Source organism: Dermacentor albipictus, chromosome 4 (assembly GCF_038994185.2).
Source record: "Dermacentor albipictus isolate Rhodes 1998 colony chromosome 4, USDA_Dalb.pri_finalv2, whole genome shotgun sequence".
NCBI classification, from domain to species: domain Eukaryota; kingdom Metazoa; phylum Arthropoda; class Arachnida; order Ixodida; family Ixodidae; genus Dermacentor; species Dermacentor albipictus.
This window is the reverse complement of record NC_091824.1, coordinates 100,945,266-100,958,576: the sequence shown is the minus strand read 5'-3', so window position 1 is coordinate 100,958,576 and position 13,311 is coordinate 100,945,266. Positions and strand designations below refer to the sequence as shown.

The 13,311-nt window shown below is 48.6% G+C and overlaps 1 protein-coding gene across 2 annotated transcripts in view; it reads right to left on the bottom strand.

Annotated features, from left to right (window-relative positions):
* LOC135904588 (uncharacterized) overlaps window positions 1-13,311 on the bottom strand; it is a 348,163-nt gene that overhangs the window by 112,749 nt on the left and 222,103 nt on the right. The window lies entirely within an intron of this gene.

The window sequence follows — 13,311 nt, the reverse complement described above, 5'->3', positions numbered from 1 at the left end:
GAGCCCGTCACGTACACAGTAGCTGCTTGTTGCACTTGAATGGGCAGAAGTAAAGAGTGGCTCCAATTTAGTGTCTGTCCGTTGTTCTGTTTTGAACGCATCGATATCTGGAAAAGCGGGTGTCACAGAAGCGACGAGATGATCAAAATCGTCTGCGTCGCAGTCTGTCGTGGCAAGCGGCATACGGGAAAGGCAGTCTGCATCAGCGTGTTTTCGGCCACTCTTGTAGGAAACAGTGAAGTTATATTCCTGCAACCTCAAAGCCCAGCGCGCAAGGCGACCACAAGGGTCGCGAAGGTTCACGAGCCAGCACAGGGAATGGTGGTCTGTGACGACTTGGAATGGGCGTCCGTACAAGTACGAGCGAAATCGCTGAACCGCAAAGATTACAGCGAGGCATTCTTGCTCTGTCACCGTGTAATTCCGTTCAGGTTTGCTTAATGAGCGGCTTGCATAAGCAATCACGTGCTGACGGTCGTCATAGCGTTGGACCAATACGGCACCCAGACCAACGCCACTAGCATCTGTGTGGATTTCAGTCGGCGCCGTAGGATTGAAGTGGCGAAGGATAGGTCGAGAGGTTAACAGGAACTTTAGCTGACGAAATGCAGAATCGCACTCGGGTGTCCACTCAAACCGTGCGTCTTTATGTAGCAGGTTTGTCAGAGGATAAGCGACGTCAGCAAAACCAGGAATAAATCGGCGAAAGTAAGAGCAAAGACCCAGAAAACTACGAAGTTGCTTCACTGACTGCGGTGCACTGAATGCCTCGACAGCTGCCGTCTTGAGGGGATCAGGCCGGATACCGTCTTTGTCAACAAGATGACCCAGCACAAGGGTTTGACGGTCACCAAATTTACATTTCTTGGAGTTCAGAACCAGGCCGGCGTTTTTGATGCAGTTGAGGACAATATCCAGGCGCGTATTGTGCTCATTGAATGTGCGCCCGAATATAACAACGTCGTCAAGATAGCACATACAGATGTTCCATTTTAACCCACGCAGAATGGTGTCCATGAACCTTTCAAAGGTTGCTGGAGCGTTGCACAACCCAAATGGCATCACATTGAATTCGAATAATCCATCCGGGGTTATGAAGGCTGTTTTCTCTCTGTCTGTCGGGTGTATCGGGATTTGCCAATATCCTGAGCGCAGGTCTACTGAAGAAAGATAAGAGGCCGAATGAAGGCAATCGATTGCATCATCTATCCGGGGCAGCGGGTAGACATCCTTCTTAGTCACGGCGTTTAATCTTCGATAATCGACGCAAAATCTCCAGTTACCGTCTTTCTTTCTGACGAGTATGACCGGAGCTGCCCAAGGACTCGAGGACTCTTGTATTATCCCATTTCTCATCATGTCGCTCACTTGTTCCCCGATTATCTTGCGCTCGTTAGGCGACACGCGATAAGGCTTTTGCCTGATCGGGCGCGCAGATCCCGTATCGATAGTATGGCGCGTTCGTGACTCGGGAATCGAGAACGCTTTGTCCGGCTGCGCAAAGTCAAACACTGACAGATGCTTAGAAAGCGTATCCACCAAGGTATGGCGCTCCCTTGTGCTGAGCGACTTGTTTATCATAGACAGAAGCTTTTTGTCTGAGACTTGGCGAAGGTCAGCAGGTTCACACGGCGAGTCTGTTAGTACGGCTACGGACGACGACGTGTATTCTGTAAAGTAGGCGAGTTTCAAGCCGTCTGGAAGCAGGACAGGTTCTGCCGAGCAGTTGGCCGTCCACAAGCCAGCTCGCCCGTTGCCGATGGATACCACACAATGAGGGACAAAAACGTTCTTCTTCACACAATTTAGATGCATTGGCTCTACGGAGGCATCGAAACTGTCTGGAACTGCACCGCGACATACAACCGGCACGCACACCGAGGTGGACGCAGGCACAACAGTATCTGCAGACACACAAAGTTCACCTTGACTGCAAGTCTCCTCTAAGAGCCCGGACGAAACATGACCATCGACGCAAACTTCCCCCGTGCGACAATCAACGGTCGCACCACACTGCCGCAAAAAGTCGATGCCCAAAATCACTTCGTGCGTCGATCGGGGAATAACTACAAACTCCGTCGCGAAAACTCCACCAGCCAGGGACACTTCAGCAGTGCACACACAAACAGGGCGCAACGACTCGCCGCTCACTCCGCAAAACGTTGCAGCCTGGTCCCACGGAAATACAACTTTGCGCCCCAAGCGACCTTTAAAACCGAGACTCATTACGGATACAGTTGCCCCGGTATCCACTAAAGCCATTGTCGGAACACCATCCACAAGTACATGCACTTTGTTCTTAATCATAGCAACTGCAGGGGGCATTTCTGTCGATAGCACGTGTCGAGCGACCTCACCCCCATCGGCCGCGCTAGCTAGTTTTCCGGTTGTGAAGGCGAGGCTGAGCGGCGCACTGGCGATGGAGATCGACGTAACCGCGGTGCACGAGAAGTTGGCGGTGGCGTCAAACTCCTGTCAGATGCCGGCGAGCGGCTCCGGAAGCTTCTCTGCCAATAATCGTTGCCAGGAGGGACGCCAGCTGACCAAGAGGTGGTGCATGGCTGTCGAGTTGTCCTCGTAGGAGGTGTGGTCCTTGTTGAAGACCCCGATCGACGATTCCACGTTGTTGGGCGACGATTGCAAAATCTCGCTATGTGGCCCGCGACACCGCATTGGAAACACACCGGCAGATGCCGCACATTTCGATGTTCTTGCACGTAGTCACGCATGTTGCTGTCGACTGCATAGCCGGCAGGTGGGTCCCATTCATCATGGCTAGGCATCGGCCGCCCGGAGGCGTGCGTGCGGCGAGGGCGTTGGTCGTAGTCATGATCTTGATAGCTCAGGGTCCCTCTCGTTTGTGGGGTAGACCTATACTCGACGGTCGCTGAGTGAACCGTGGGTTGCCATGCGGTCGAAACGGCCGTGTTTCGCATCTCGTGTGGCAAGTACGCACCAGCGATGCCGGGTGTGCAACGGTACATCTCTTCCCGATGGAGCAACTCTTCGCGAACAATCTGCCGTATTGTTGATGGAAGGTCAACACACGAAGTCGGGTCTACACTTGCCACCGTTGTGACATTAGCCAGGCGCCCAAACTTCGGTATTATCCGTCGCATCTTCAGCGTCTCAAAGGTCCTGCAGTGGCGAATGACGTCAGACACGGAATCCAAGCTTTCTTTGCCGATCAAAAAATTGTAGACGTCTTCGGCTATCCCTTTCAACAAATGTCCAACTTTGTCCTCTTCAGACATTTGAGAGTTCACTATTTTGCACAGTTTCAGCACTTTTTCGATATATGTCGTACAGGTCTCGCCGGGAATCTGAGCTCTTTGCGAAAGCGTCTGTTCGGCTCGTTTCTTTTTTGCGCTAGAGTCTCCAAAACACGCTCTGAGCTCCTCTACGAAAAGCTCCCATGAAGTGAGCGTGTCTTCGTGATTCTCATACCAGACGAGTGCTGTGTCGGTAAGGGAAAACACAACATTTGACAACTGTGCGGTCGAGTTCCAACCATTAGATCGGCTCACCCTTCGGTAGTTTGTGAGCCACTCGTCGACATCTTCTCCGGCTTTTCCTCCGAAAGTGAGTGGCACCCGGTAGTATTGCCACGGAACGCCAGGTGCTGGCCTTGAAGCCGCGTCAGAACCTTCGGGAATCTGGCAGGCGTATTCAGTCATGTCAGGTGATGGTGGCGGAAGTCCGGCAAGTCGACGGCTTCGGCGAAGTTGTAGCAGCGTAGGCTCCGTGGTTACGAGGTGTACCCCGCACCGTCCACCAATTTGTTACAAGCACGGGAAAAAGGGTTTTATTCAAGCGTGCAAGAGCAGGAACGGCAGGCTACGAACAGCAGGAATGGCCGCTGCACAGTCTTCGTTCTCCTCTTCCTCTCTCTTCTTGATCCCCGCGTCCCTTTGACGCGCTTGGACGTAAAAATATATATATACATATATGTATATATATATATATATATATATATATATATATATATATATATATATATATATATATATATATATATATATATATATATATCAGTACATCGCTGGTTTGCCCCCCTCCTCTAGGAATAGTTGCTACGCCGGCGCCTGTGCTTTCGCGAAGTGAGAAAACAATGCTGTACCACTTACGCTTGGGCGTTGTATTCACCAATTCATATGCGTGTTTCATTGGAATCCCTGGTAGCCCCGAGTTTGATGTCTGCGGTGTCGAAGAGACTATAGAAAACCTACTGTGATGCTGCCCATCTTTCGAAAATTAAAGACATGACATCTGCACAGCTCTAAATCAGTTAGATAGAAAACCGTTCACCTTACACAAGATCTTGAGACCATGATCCTCGCATATCGCAGCTACAAAAGGCCACAAAAGCCCTGCTGCGATTTTTAAAAGTTACTGGATTGAGTGACCGTCTGTGATGCGTAATGAGTGACCGTCAATAATACAGAACAGAAAACTGTGACCATGTCAGCGTTATTCACAGTGGACTTTCTGTTCTTCTCATAATATTTCCCTCCCCTTTGCCTTTCCCCGTGTAGGGTAGCCAACCGGGCTCACTCCTGTTTAACCTCCCTGCCTTTCATTTATCACCCCCCACCCCTATCACCTTACCCTCCATAACAGCGCTCTGTATCGAAACTAAGTTCTGGAAGATCACAATGTAATAGATTTTGCTAAATGAGTTCTTTGAATAGCTAATTTGAGGAAGTTATGATTTCTGTTTTCTTAAGTTTACTTAATGAACTTTGGTAACTTCTTACAGACTAGCCAGTTGATTCAGATTAGGTTTTACTTCATTTCAAGGGGGGAGGAGAGAACATGCTTTTGAAGAACGATATATGTAGCAAAAGACGAGTGTGGCCGGAATTAAAACATAGAGCTACTAGGACTCGGCGCAAGAAGTTAACAAATGCTGTAGCATTTGTTCATCATATGTTCTAGTTGTTCTAACGAAAGACTCTCGTGATGGCGAAATACAATCTGTAATAGTGCACGAATAATAAAAAAAAGTTCTCGCGAAAGCTAGGACAAGGCAAACACGAAAGGCAGTGTCACAAGGCGAGCCATGGAAATTTACGAGACTGCGGGAAAGACCACGCTACAGTGATATGCCCTGGAACGGTTCTCGTGTAGAGAACTCAAGAGTCCATTGTGCAGGAGAAGTTTAACATAAGCATAAAATAATTAAAGAAGACCACCTTGTATATTCAAATTACAGTGCTGTTGTCGTCGCATACTTTGTCTTCTAACCTTAAACAAGCAAGAAGAGAGGAAAAAAAAACGGCATATAATTTTCCATGTATATGTAAGGTGGGCCGTTCTTTACGTGACGACACGGGACGACTTTTAATAAACGTCCGACGGCGCCCGTGACGTTATCATTACTTTCAATTTGGTCGTTGTAAAGCGGGAACGCAAAGGAATCTGAAGAAGGATGAAATGAAAAAAGAGAGAGGGAGGGAAATGGGGTAGAGCAGAGAGAGATTGCGGAACAAAAGGCACTCGTATCGCTGGCACCGCTTGTTCACAAGTTATGTAGACGTGCCTACCGCTGAGTTGGGAGAGATGACTATGCACTACAAAGCGGCTGTGCGAGGCGCCGCTGTCTGGGCAAAAAATGCAAATTCGCCGGCATTTCCATTTCGACGAGAAACACAATCACATGTGCGAGCGAAACGAGAGAAAGAAACCGAGAGAGAGCGAGGTACTGAGAAGTGAAAAAAAAGTAAGAAAGAAATTGATGTTTGGAAAACAGGAACGCGGAAATTGTTCAGTGCTGAGTGGTGGGTTGTGGAGAATACGGACAGGGGCAAGAAATAAGCAGGACTTTCAGAAAGAGCTCCAATAGACAGAGTGAAAGTTTCACCGCTCTTTGGCTTTCAATTGTATTTCTCCCACACAGGTCCATTATTATCACGCGCAAAACCTCATTTTATACTCTCCGTTCATTTTTTAGACGTCAGAGCAACAACTTATCTATAGAACTGAGGAATCCAAAGAAATCAGTTTGTGCCTCCATTTCCATAGTGGCTCACTTTCTTTTCTCGAACGAACCACCAAATGGCTCATGAATCAGCATAATAAAAAGTGTTGGAGACCGTTAAATAGACTGTTAAACTGCTGGCACCGCCCCGTCTATCTTCGTCTCAAGGGAGCTAGGAATAACGGTGGGAATTCAATTCTAGAGTATCTTCGAGCGCGTAAGTACAAAGGCAGTTCTGTATTCACGAAATTATACGTTTCCGCGGCTGCATTTACGGATCGTAAAAACCCGACCCGTATGCAGCAGTGAATGGATGAAAAGTATTAGCAATTGTGATCAACAGCAGCTCGATTTGCGTTATTAGAGGTCAGCGCTGGCGCATAATGCGAACCTGAGGTCAAGAACAAATGAGACAATTTAGCGACAGAATTAATAATAACACTGGCGTCTTTTTCATCTTCTGCATATGTTTCGGAGTGCCACAAGGAGTGTGCGACGTTATGGCTTAGTTTACTATGCTTTAAGGATGTGCAGGATATAAAATTATAAAGTCTCGAAGCCCTTTATTTATAATTATAAATAAAGGGCTTCGAATATTTGTCTGGGTAACAATAGTGACAGTATAGAACAGTGTATAGGATATAACATCTTTATATGGTTGTTTCTTGGCTACAACTTCGAGTCCATCTGTTCCTCTTTTTTTTTTCATTGATATGATATACCCATCTCGCTCATTTGATAGCGAGGCCCTCCACTCTGGCAGCTTTCATAGCTTCAGGTAGCATACGAGGCTTTATTGTGCAGTTACATGCATGAGTGCCCGACTGTAGACATGCTGAACTTAGCTTAGTGCATGTGAAAGCGCGATAAAGACTCACTTCTCTCTCTATTTCTCTCCTCCCTCCCCACGTGTAGGGTAGCAAACTGGACTCAGTCGGGTTAATCTCGCTGCCTTTCCCCTCTCTCTCTCTCTCTCTACGTGCTTCTAAGGTCACGCGCTATGTTAAGCGTCCGGTTCAAAAGGCGTTCCACGTTCTCTGGAATAGCCACGAGCGGCGCTGCGAACACTCGCATATTTTAGCTAGGCAGCCAAGAGTGGGCTGAATGTCGCGGTCACCGTAGCTCAGTTAGTAGAGCACCGCACTCGGCATGCAAAAGTCGTTAGTTGGCTTCCGTCATTGGCATGTTGCGTTTTATTTTATTATTCATTTCCCGTTGTTCAAAATAATAGTATTATCGGTACCAATTTCCAAATTGCATGTCGATAAAATTTTACACATATACGTATCTCTTGCCTAAAGTCACCTGCCTCGTCAGCCTTCGTATTCGCCTGTATTCCGTGCTGAGAGACAGAGACAGAGAGAGAGAGAGAGAGAGGAAAGGCAGCGAGGTTAACCGGACGCAAGTTCCGTTTCCTACCCTGCACTCGAGGAGCGGTGTAGGAATAAAAAGAGAGAGAATGAGAGAAGTATTCCGTGCTGTTTTTACAAAATTGTAGTAGGCTTACGACATAGCAGTGGCAGTTCCTTCAACGTGCAGTTCGGCATGGTAGGAGTCGGACTCGTATACGAACGCACACGTAGGTACACTCGAATGCATGCAGTCACCGGTCACTTTGTACGTGCTGTAGAGACAAGAATTTTCGAACGCTTGCCGTCTCGGCTATCCTCACTACGTTAAATGGAAACCCGATCACACTGCAATTGAAATCTGCAAGTGATGGAAACGGATCACATGCCGCAAGAATTACACGCCTGTGCGCTACAAAGAAAAAGTGCACACCTCCACAACGTCACATGCAAAATTCCCACAAGCGCGCTTCTACACACATATGGTTTGACCCACACAAGATGGCGGACGTCGCTCCAGAAGTGGAAATAAAGCAGAAGCGCACGAACTGGTGCCGCCATCTCCTGGCCACACTCTCTTCCTTAATTTGATACATCCTCACTCTTTGCAAGCCTCTTCTCAGTTCAATGGAGCTGTGAGATGGAGGTCGGCCATCTTGCGTAAGGCAATTTAATTGTGTGGAAAAGAAAATCTTACTTCCAGTGCTTCGCACATCTCCTATTGGCATAAGAACAGTACAGGCATAAAACACGCTTGCTTCCGACTTCGCGGCGAAGGCCCACACGTAGAAACTACAGAGCGACTGGAAAGTCAGTGCTTCCACAAACTTCCTGTTAACTTGAAAAACTTGTTTGTGAAATAACTTTCATTTCGTACAACGCTTACGGTACCTTTTAATTTCGCATATGCACGTGCACCAGCGTTCTCTACAATGTTTCAAATCTGTAGATATAGCACACGTGGATTGATGCAGATGCTCCCGATGAAACGCCCTATCGTAAGGCCATCTTCGATACGGGCCTTCATGTAATACTTGGTTTGTTGCTCGTCGAGACTATAACTTTTCCTTAGATCTACCTCACAAGAAAAAAATCGCCTGCTGCTAATAAATAATTAAAATAGATAGTGGCGCTGGACGTCTTTAAACAGTACAGTGGGCTTTAAGAGACGCCATAGTGGAGGACTCAGGAATAATTTTGACCACCTGGGGTTCATTCATTTCCACCCAAGGCACCGCGCGCGAGCATATTTGGATTCCTCCTCCATAGGAATGCGGTGGTCGAAACTTAAAATCTGACCTGCGATCTCAAGCTTTAATAAATAAGGAGGGAAACACTGAGCACTGGAAGGCTCATCAGAGCGCACTCGCACAAGGACAGCCGTCGCACAACTTCAAGGATATGCTACCTGCCTAAACCTTCATCACCGGCTGCCGCCGCTTCCTTCGCACTGCAGATGAAAGGTCAAATCAGCCCTTTCGTCAGTGATTCACCCCCCCTCCCCCCCTCTGAATTATGTGTGTAGTTTTGGAACTCGTAGGACGCTTGAAATGAGCAACAACTCCCGGGACATCTGACACACGAAACGTATGACATTTCTGATCGCTTACACTGCCCGTTACTTGCGCAGAGTTTCTTTAAACACCATCACGCCGCACCAAACATAGCGATCTGCTCGAAATGAGAACGGATCGCGTGCGAGAAAATGGAAACGGCTGAAAAGGAGCGCGGAACCCACGCCGCTATGGCGTGGCTGGCCAAAAGAACTCGAGGCTTTCCTCCGCTCTGGCGCGAAGCGACGGTTGGTGCGCCCTTATATTAACGACGGCCGTTTCGCATCGCAAATCCCTTTTAATCGCCGTAGACTTCCACGCGCGCACTCCGGATGACCAGGGTGGTGCGAGAGATCGTCGTACGAACGGGGGCCCAGGCTCCGGGCGGTTGCGATGATGGCGCGACCGCAAACTAGCAAGCAAGCAAGTGCGCGAGAGAAAGAGAGGTTCCTCGAGTTTCGGCGCGAATCGCGAGAGAAAACGCTACAGCTACACTGAGCGGAGCAGGCAAGCGGGCGAGAAACTTCCATCGAAGCAATTACGGGGTTACGAACGGCTCGCCATTGCGAATAACGGCGCCATTCTTCCCGAGCCGCGCTCTCTGACGGGGGCTACATTGCGCGCGGCGATGTGCGCGACCCTGCGCGGCCTTCGCGAATCACCTCTGCGGGCGCGGTTTGGGTGCTGCCGGCGCGTTAGAAATTATTGCGGTGACACTTCGCGCTGCGATGCGCCGTGTATGCGATCTTTTAGGTGAACGAATATTTCCTGACAGCTGGCTCTGAGAGCACATTTCTTGTGCTTCGGGTCTGTGGCCATACATACATATATTCTTTATTGCTGTTATTCTCTTTTTGTTCAATTGTTACGCGATCTCAAGCAGGTGCGGCAGGTGTGTTCGTCTTTAGAATACCACGGAAATATCATTTAGCCTTTGTCAGTTTGTTTTTCGCTAACACGTGTAGCTGTACGTGGAAGTAAAAGGCGCCTGCCGGTTCGCAGCAGGTATTAGAGCCAGTTATTAGTTAGCTCTTCCTACACTTTCTAGCATGCAATCGTCTAGACAAACTGGGTAATTTCCCGCCCTCCTTCACCCTTTGTTTTTTCGTTCCTTCCTGCATCCATCCCTGCATTTCCTTTCTTTCCTTTCTATAAGCCATGAGGTTTGCCTTCAAAGGAGACGCGCTAGTAACGTCCACGAGATTCACTCGTTTGCTCCCCGAAATTAAAGTACCGATTGTGAGGGACACAGAGCATTCGTGAAGTGCAACCACCCACTTCAGCGCTAAAATTAAAAGTAATGAGCTTGTGACAATGAGATAATTTGCTCACGGTTTACCGACACGCGTTTGCCTCAAAAGCTTGCAGTGTGTAGGGTCCGTGGGATAAGTAATGGTGTTCAGTCAAGTGAGCACTTCACTAGGCAAAATTAACTATTATTTATCCATTAACAGCTCAGTATAGACGCCTTAGTGAGTTCACGGTAGCCACACTTTTAACGGCTAATCTTGCACAGACGTCCCATTCAGAGTTATGAATACACTCAATTTGCCTGCACCGGGATGACCAAAAGTTATACGGAAACACCAGCTTCTAACGGTGACAGATAAAGATGAGACCGAGATGACATGGCACCGAGTGCCCCGACGTATACTGGGGGTCTGGGCCTGTTCATAAAGCAGCCGGCGGTATACTTCCGTTAAGAGAATCACGCCTTTGGGACGACGTCGGTCGTTTCTGAGTCCGCGCCCTGCCGTTCGTCTCTGCTATTGGCGGCGTTCCGAAAGTCGAGCCGTCGCGACCGTATACACCCGCTGTCTCAACGGTGTGCCCCGGATGCCCTGCGCGTCTCCACGTCGCAGCGAGTCAGGGCGACACGCTACGTTTATGCCCACGATACGGGACGTGGGAAGAACGTCGTTTCTATTACTGGCAACGCCTGCGGGGCAACATGTGCGTCACTCCCTTTCCCTGTCTACAACTGCACTATGCCAGGAACGTAGTAGCGTATAGCGTCACTGCGACCCCGAGACGGCATAGACTCGGGGTGCGGGTTTCCGGTCAGAGTTCGTCGTGAGCACGGAGCTGGGACAGGAGCGGCGGTGGCGCGGCATGGGATGTGGGCCCAGCCTCCGGAAACCGTCTTGCTTTTCGTGAGTGCGGTTAATGGGGCGGGAGTAGAAGTTTGTTCCGGGGGGGTTGCGCTCGCGTGCGTAAACGGCGCTTGTCCCGAAGTGGCGAGAGCGCGTGTACGTAACATGTGCGCGCGCGCAGCGAGATGCGTGCTCCGCGACGCGTGAAGTATAGGCGGCGGTTGCGGCTAAAAACGGGCGACCCCGGCGAAATCGCGAGCGTAACGAGGCGCGGTTTTCGCTTAGACGCGGGGCGTGGCGCGTGGTTCGTACAGTCGAGGGCTATTGCTAAAGCAATGGCGCGGCGCGTGAAAAATTATCGTTCCCTTATCGATGCCTTTACGACGAGACGAGACCACACTGGTGTTTCCTGTCGAATACGAACGCAAATCTTCAAAGGACAAGGTGTTTATGCAGGTGGCGCACATTGAGGGTGGTCTTCGTCGTTAAATACTAAGAAATAATAAATTACCTACTCTGGCAGTCCTTTGCTTTCTATTTCTCTTACACCGTGGCGCATTTCAAGCGCACACGTAGACATGAACTTTACGTTCGCAGCTTTAAAAAAATGAACTGTGAGAAAACAGCTGCCGTCCATATGCGAGAGCAATAGTACTGGTCTCATAGTGGCGTGCTACGACGATAAGGTGGCTGTCCGCCTGAAGTCGGAGTAGAGATTATGACAATCGCAGCTATACGACGCTGCACAAGCGACATAGAACTATAAGGACTGTTAGAGCACCTTTTCAAGGCCAGAAGTAAAAATTATGCAAATCCAACGCAGATCTTGAAACCCATCTGAAGCGAAGCTTCAGTCAAGTGGTTTGTGTTGATTCGTGTACAACCTATACAACTACAATTGCGTTTCCCTTCATCCTGTGCAGCGTGCAATCTCAAGGGAAGTTTGTTTGCTTACTGCAAAGGTCACAACTTTATTATCGTGCAACCTCTATGTTTATGAACTACACCGCTCAAAAGCTATGCCGAAATGAAAGCACCAAATTAGGGTGATGCACAGCGTGAGACGTCTACCTAGTGATGTCCCCGAGGACGAAGGCGATGCATGATGTATGACGCTGGTTGAGGGAAGAGTGGTGACGACATGTGTATGCGCAGAAAAGTAGGACAGGTATTTTGCTACATTTAAAGATTATTTACACCTCTCGTGTCACAGTGACACATACCAATTCTGGAGGATTGGCCAAGAATGGGCACAGACCTAGTGGCGTCTAGGGAATGGCTAAATTGAAGAACGTTAGGTAAATAAAAAAAAATTGTAGAATATAATGCGCTATTTCATAGAGAGGTCGGTGTGCTTTTGAAACACCTATAAGCCGACTTATATGTTCAACTCTTATGACAGGACTTTTTTTTTCATTACAAAGAACAGAGGTACACTTACTGGCACTGCATTGTCGGTGCGCATGCATACGAGGGTCATACAAGCATGTTTGCTCGTACTAGCAGTCCGGGCATATATTTAAGTTTCGTATATATGTATGTCCACAAATATATCTGCCCAGATAGCAAGCGACCGAGTAGCAGCATACATGCGTGCCAAACCCTGGAGAGAGAGAGAGAGAGAGAGAGAGAGAGAGAGAGAGAGAGAGAGAGAGAGAGAGAGAGAGAGAGAGAGAAACGAAGAGGGGAAGCTAAGGAGGTTAACCAAAGACGTGCCCAGTTGGCTACCCTGCAGTTGGGGAGGGGGGAAAGGGGAAGAATGGATAAGGAGAGAAAAGGAAACTATTAGTCAGTCATTCGCAGTCAGTCGCAGAGGAATCTCCACTGTCATTAGCGCTTACACAATCCAGTATCCAAACCCTGGAGGGTAGGTAAAGAAATCTGCGCTTTAAAATGCATATGCAAACGCTTGTTATTTTTATTGACATGAAAGCTTAGATATTCGGTTGAGCTTCGTCCGCCGACGACTGCAAGCTGAATCTCTCTGCTGCGCTCCTCAATTGGGTGCGGAACGTGGCATAATGGCTATTATTTATTGTTCTTAGACAGGCTAATTAACTAAAATACCGTCCTCTCTTCTACATTTATATAGCTCACTGGCAGTTACTTTCACGTTACGCTAGTCACTGGTCTAGATTAACAAGTCAGCAGTGAACTTCGCTCCTCAGAACCTGAACTTGTGCGACAGAAAAATGGAATGCCCCAAAGGCGGACATTATGACAGCCAAGAACAGCAACGATATTGCTTAATGGCTATGGCGTTGCGCAGCTGATCTTGATGTCGCTGGTAAGACCGCAGGTTGGGCGGCCGTATTTAGATGGGGGCGTCATGCAAA